Raw genomic sequence first — 6,472 nt, 5'->3', positions numbered from 1 at the left:
ACACAACGCCAATTATGTGACATTCCGGAAAAGGCAAATAACATGGAGATTACAAAGATCAGTGTTTGCCAGAGGTTGGAGGATGGAGGGTTAATAGGCAGAGGACAGGGGATTTTTAGGGCACTGAAACCATTCCATGGGATACTACAGTGGTGGAGAGATGTCATTGAACATTTATTAGAACCTGAAAAGGTATGACTCAAGAGTGAACTCCAGTGTAAACTACGGACTTTGGGTGATCATGACGTGTCAATGTAGATTCACCAATTATAGCAAACGCACCAGTGGTATGTGGTACATTGAGTTTTGGGGGAGTTGTGAGTGTGGGGCGGGGGGGGCATATGAAAACTCTGTCCTTTCTACTTAATTTTGCTGTGAACGTAAAACTGCTCTAAGAAGTAAAGCAAGGAGCTGAATTATTCAATGAAGAGAGGGATCTTCTCTCAATTGCTTATAAAAATGCTGTAGGAGCCCATAGGTCATCTTGGAGGGTCGTCTCAAGTATTGGGCAAAAGATGGAAGGTGCTGAGAATGACAGCAGATGGCTCAAGAATCCAGAGAGAAAATTGAGACTGAGCTACAAGATGTCTGCCATGATGGACGGTCTCTTTTGGAAAAGTGTTTGATCCCCAGTGCTTCACAAGCGAGCTGTCTTCTATTTGAATATGAAAGGAGACACTACTATGACTTGGCCAGGGTTTCCACTGGTGAGGGTATGAAGGAGATTGTGGATGAGTCACAAGAAGCACACCAAGAAGCTTTTGAAATCAGCAAAAAGGAAATACCAACACATCCTATCAGATTGCGTCTGGCCCTTAACTTCTCTATGTCCTAGTATGAGGTTCTGAACTCCCTGGAGAAAGCCTGCTGTCTTGCAAAGACAGCTTTTGATGGAGCCGTTGCTCAACTTGACACATTGAGTGAAAAGCCATACCAAGATGGCATGCTTGGGGTGCCTGGGTGGCTCAGTCGGCTAATCATCTGACTTTGGCTCAATTCATAACCTTGGGGTCCTGGAATCGAGCCCTGCATCAGGATCCTCACTCAGCAGGAAGTCTGCTTGCTCCCCCTCCCTCTGCCCCTTCCCCTGCTTGTGCTCTCTCTTTCCCTCTTTATCCCTCTCAAATAAATAAAATCTTTAAATAATAATAATTTTAAAAAGACAGCATGCTAAGAATGTAATTACTGAGAGACAACTTGACATCATGGACATCGGATACCCAAGAAGATGGAGTTGAATTGAAGCAAGAGAAGGATGGGAAAATTAACCAGCCTTCTAACTTTTGTCTGCCTCATTCTAAAATTTACACACTAGACCGTTTGTCATCTATGTGGTCCCACAAATAGCTTTTTTGTTTATGATTTATGACAGATTTATGTTATTTCTATTTGAATTTCTTTTCTTCTCAAGTAGTTTTTAGGTTTCATATTAAGGTTGTAGAGCCAGTGAACAGTTAGGGAGTTCCCTGTTTTCATCTTGAGGTCCCCAATATGGGATGTGGAACTTGTATACTGGTTATAAGTGTTTGGCATCGTCCTGTTGGTACATTGTGGCTTCGCAAAGGCCGGTGTTGAAACTGCTTCCACTTCTAAGCAGAGAAAACTGCCTATGTGTTGGTTTGTCCTGGTAGGAATAAAAAGGAATACCTGGTTCTAGACACTGTAACTAAAGTTTGGAGCATTTACAAGGCTGTAGTAGAAATAGGTATCCCATGGATATTAGTGTTGAACCACATGAACCTGTTGAATACTCATTCTCATTGGGCACACCTTTGACTACAATTGCAGAAGTGTTCCTTTCACTGTGACCCAATCAACTCTGGATAAGGGCAGAAATGGTTCATTTTTCATTATTTGTAAAATTCCCTGCTGTTTGCTTGTATTATTTTTGCTACATTCATTTGATTTGTATTTAAATGTTTTAGGCAACCTAAGAACAAATGTACAAGTAAAAATGTAGTAAAACTGAATTGCTTAATATCAATTACTTTATTACTTTTTGTTGTGTATCAAGCACAACAGCAAAACAAAAATCTCATGGATTTAACATTTTTTTTAGTTATTTGTTTTCAGATTTTTTTTTTTTGCTTTCTTGATTTTTTTTTATACTTGCCTAATAATATGCATGTGGTGTACAAATACTTAACAGGGAAATAACTAGCTTTGTTTAATGTCTTATGAAATTTTCATGAACAAGCCAAGTATAATTGTAGAGAACACATATATTAAGTCCCTTTAAGTGGAATAAAAGTTTATGAGTGGACTTTTCAACTACTTTCTCTACAGATTTTCATGTAAATCAGTCTTTCAGTTCCTAAATTTCTCTAAAGGAAATTGTACATTTTTGGAAATTTATTCCTTATTCTCTGTTGGCAGCTAATGGACTTCTACCAAGTTTAAATATAAAGTTTATTATAACAACAAGATATAAACTCTTCAGGACAAAGAGAACAGGAAAGGAAACTAAGTTTTGAAAGATACAAAAAAATGGAATAAATAGCAACTGACTCAGTAAGTTAGAGAAAGTTGACATCCGACTACCTGGAAAGAAAGATGTCAATGAAAAAATTAGCACATTTGTTCTACTAGACTCTAGAAGGATTCAGGTATTAGAAGTGACTTCAGGTGACTTTGAAGACTAAGGGCAAAGTAGGGTAAGCACAAGAGGTTTGAGTCTTGTGTGATACAAAAGGAGGCACAGAGAGGATAGGAAACTAGCTGCTAATCACAAAGTATTTAAGAGGCATAAATAGGGCATAAACCTACTTATTTCAAATTCAACTCAAAGCCTCCCTTTGTATAGTGAGTCTGTAATGGGAGCATTCAGAGTTTAGATGTTCTCTCCCAGCCTACATCCCCTCCCACCAAGGTGAAATAAGACAGTGCTGTAGGAGGAGATTGACTCAGAAAGGCTCTGTGAGGGACACACTGAGAAAAACGTGCAATCCAGGATATAGAAAGTCTAAAACAAAAGAAAGTATCCCCAGGATAAAGATAAAGACAGATCCCAAGAAAACTATTGTATAATTGATTCAGAAAGCAGTCAATTAATACAAGTTTAGATATTATATTGATTTTATTTTATTTTATTTATTTATTTTTTTTAGATATTATATTGATTTTAATATTTGTCATATTGATTTAATACAGATTAGAAAGATAAAAAATCCAAGAGAGATGCTTCTAAGGGAAAAAAGTAGATCTATTACCTATGAGGTTTAACAGTAACAAGACGAGAATCAGTGCTTAGAAAGAAAGCTTGGGCCAAACTGTGGAAGGAGCCTCGGTGTCCAACGAAAGATGAATGGATAAAGAAGATGTGGTTTATGTATACAATGGAATATTACTCAGCTATTAGAAATGACAAATACCCACCATTTGCTTCAACATGGATGGAACTGGAGGGTATTATGCTGAGTGAAGTAAGTCAGTCGGAGAAGGACAAACATTATATGTTCTCATTCATTTGGGGAATATAAATAATAGTGAAAGGGAATATAAGGGAAGGGAGAAGAAATGTGTGGGAAATATCAGAAAGGGAGACAGAACGTAAAGACTGCTAACTCTGGGAAACGAACTAGGGGTGGTAGAAGGGGAGGGGGGTGGGGGGTGGGAGTGAATGGGTGACGGGCACTGGGTGTTATTCTGTATGTTAGTAAATTGAACACCAATAAAAAAAAATAAAATAAATAAAAAAAATAAATAAATAAATAAAAAATTTTTAACCCCCCCAAAAAAAATAATAAAAATAAAATAAATAAATGAGCAACATGTACACAGAAAAGTAGGCAAAACTAAAAAACATGATAGGTAACTCGAGGAAAACCAGTGAGTTGTTTTGTTAAATGCAACAAACTATTGTAGGTGGATCAATTGTGATTAAATGTATACAGTCCTAATAATTAAATATAAAATTATTTAACAAAAAAAATAGGAGAGTGAAAAAAATTTTAATCATAAAGTTTAAGAAAGCTAAAGTCTCATATTCCATAGTAAAAATCAATGACTAATATAAAAATCAATATAGTGATAAATTAAAGCAATATAAATATCTGAATCAATATGATAGAGGAACCTGGGTGGCTCCATTGGTTAAGCATCTGCCTTCAGTTCAGGTCACGATCTCAGGATCCTCAGCTGGAGCCCCACATCGGACTCCCTGCTCAGTGGGAAGTCTGCTTCTCCCTCTCCTTTTGCTTCCTCCCCTGTCCATTCTCTTTCTCTCTTTCAAATAAATAAATAAAATCTTTAAAAAAAATAAATCAATATGATAAATATCAAAATCAATATCTAAGATTGGAACATCAAAAATTTACAGGATGCTATTTGGATAGTTAGTTCTCAATACAATTCCTGAAAAAGGAGCTCACAAATATAAAATACAAAATGAAAACCCAAAAAAGCAGCAAAAAGAGTAAATTTGCCTCTAAGGCGCAGGAATTAGGGAGCAAGAGATACTGAAAACAAGAATGTTCTTTTTCATCATAAATCAGGTAACCATATATCCCGTTTTTCTCTGAAATGTCCTGTTTTATTCCTGTTTTCCCAGTGTCCTATCCAATTAGCAACCCTCTTTCATTTTCAAAAGTGTATAACAAATTAAATGTTCACCCTAATTACAAGATTTGTAGAATTACTTTACTTCTAAACTATGCACATTTATTACTATTATAAATACATTTTAAGTGAGGCTTTGAGTTGAAGTTGAAATAAGTAGGTTTATGTCCTATTTAAGCCTCTCAAATACTTTGTGATTAGCGGCTAGTTTCTTAATCTCTCTATGCCTCCTTTTGTATCACATCTGCAAAATAAGGATTATAAAAGTTCCTATGACATAGATTTGATATAAAGATTGAATAGGCCACTTTGCACAGTGTTTTGCACTTAACCGATGCTCAATAAACCTATTATTGTGTTAAATGTCTATGAAATTTGAGTGGATTCAGAATGAATCTATTTCCTCATAGTGGATTTTCATCTAGGCCTTTAATGTTATAATTGGAAATTAGTGAAAAGTTTAAAGTTACATTCTTTTTCTTAAGTTTATGGAACATATTGAATAAGGTCTCTCTCTGTAGGAGTGTTTGAAGAAATGGCCAAATTTGGAACTTTTTATTACAAAGTAAAGAACCAATAAAACTACAGCCATTTAGTTCATTCAGATGTTTTTTTTTTTAAATCTTCAGATCATAATTAGAGAAATAAATATGTTGCTTATTTTCAGAGCATAATTTTCCCTATACATTTGTCTATTAATCTTCATTTACTACTTGGGAGCACTTTTTGGACAAATAACGGTGTATAATCACAGACTGCTAGCTATTTTGGAAGTCTGGCTGACTTTCCACATTCTGTGGGAACCTGGGACTACAGCACTCTAAGAGATCTATATTCTATGGGTTAATCAGACATGTAAACAGTCTCAAGAAAACGCATCTAAATATCCTAGGCAATGTTTCCAACATTATTTCATAAGTCTCCTATCAAGAGCTAGCATTTTTTTATAGGTCAACAAGGATTAAATAGGTCATTTTTACGACATTAGAGGACTTTTATAACATCGCCCAATATCCTTATAGTTATTTCGGTAAATTGCTTGATTTAAAGGCAATGTTTAATTAAGCTGCTCCTGTGCTTTAAACCTTACATTCTAATTTTTCATGTTCCATTTTCCCAAATTTTATTCATTTGAAGTCTCACTTCCCAATAGTCTTTTGCAAGAATTCCAGTTTATATTCCAGTCTCCCTTCCTTAAACTCAACTGCCATTTTAACAGTTGGGGACTTTTTTTTTTTTTTTTGGTTATATAATAGATTCTTTATAAATTTTTTTCCAGTTATACTGAACCATAACTTACAAATAAGGTCGTAATATATTGAAGTGTACAAAGTGATGATTTGATATATGTCTACATTAGGAAACCATTTTCACAATCACGTTAATTAACAAATGCACTACTTCACACAGTTACCTATTTTTTTTTGGTACAAATTCTTTTTTTTTTTTTAATTTTTAAGATTTATTTATTCGAGAGAGAGAAAGCACAAGACAGGGAGGTGTAAAGGGAGAGGAAGAGAGAAACTTCAGCAGACTCCACACTTAACACTGGCCTGATGTGGGGCTGACCTCATGACCCTGAGATCACAATCTGAGTCAAAACCAAAAGTCAGATACTTAACTGACTGTGCCACCCAAGTGCCCCTTTTTAAAATTTAAAATCAGTGACCTTATATTCATAGCATTACCATAAAATCATGCAACTTTTTTTTTTGAAGAAGCATTCAAAAACTTAATACACACAGATGAAAGTTAATCTCTTGAAAGTAGTCACTTTGGGATTCAGTCCCTGTTCAACATTGCTGCCATCTTTAGTACTATACAACCAATAATACATTTTTTTTGCATAGTGACAGTAATCGTGAATTCTTTTTCTCCAATGATGAAATTTATTTTGCAAATCAGTACTTATTTG

General features: G+C 35.1%; 1 pseudogene; it reads left to right on the top strand.

Annotated features, from left to right (window-relative positions):
• The first annotated feature begins 241 nt into the window (after positions 1-241).
• On the top strand, positions 242-1,347 carry LOC112679187 (14-3-3 protein zeta/delta-like; annotated as a pseudogene).
• The last annotated feature ends 5,125 nt before the right edge of the window (positions 1,348-6,472 follow it).

This window comes from Canis lupus, chromosome 6 (assembly GCF_003254725.2).
Source record: "Canis lupus dingo isolate Sandy chromosome 6, ASM325472v2, whole genome shotgun sequence".
Lineage (NCBI taxonomy): Eukaryota > Metazoa > Chordata > Mammalia > Carnivora > Canidae > Canis > Canis lupus.
This window is presented reverse-complemented; position numbering and strand designations above follow the sequence as displayed.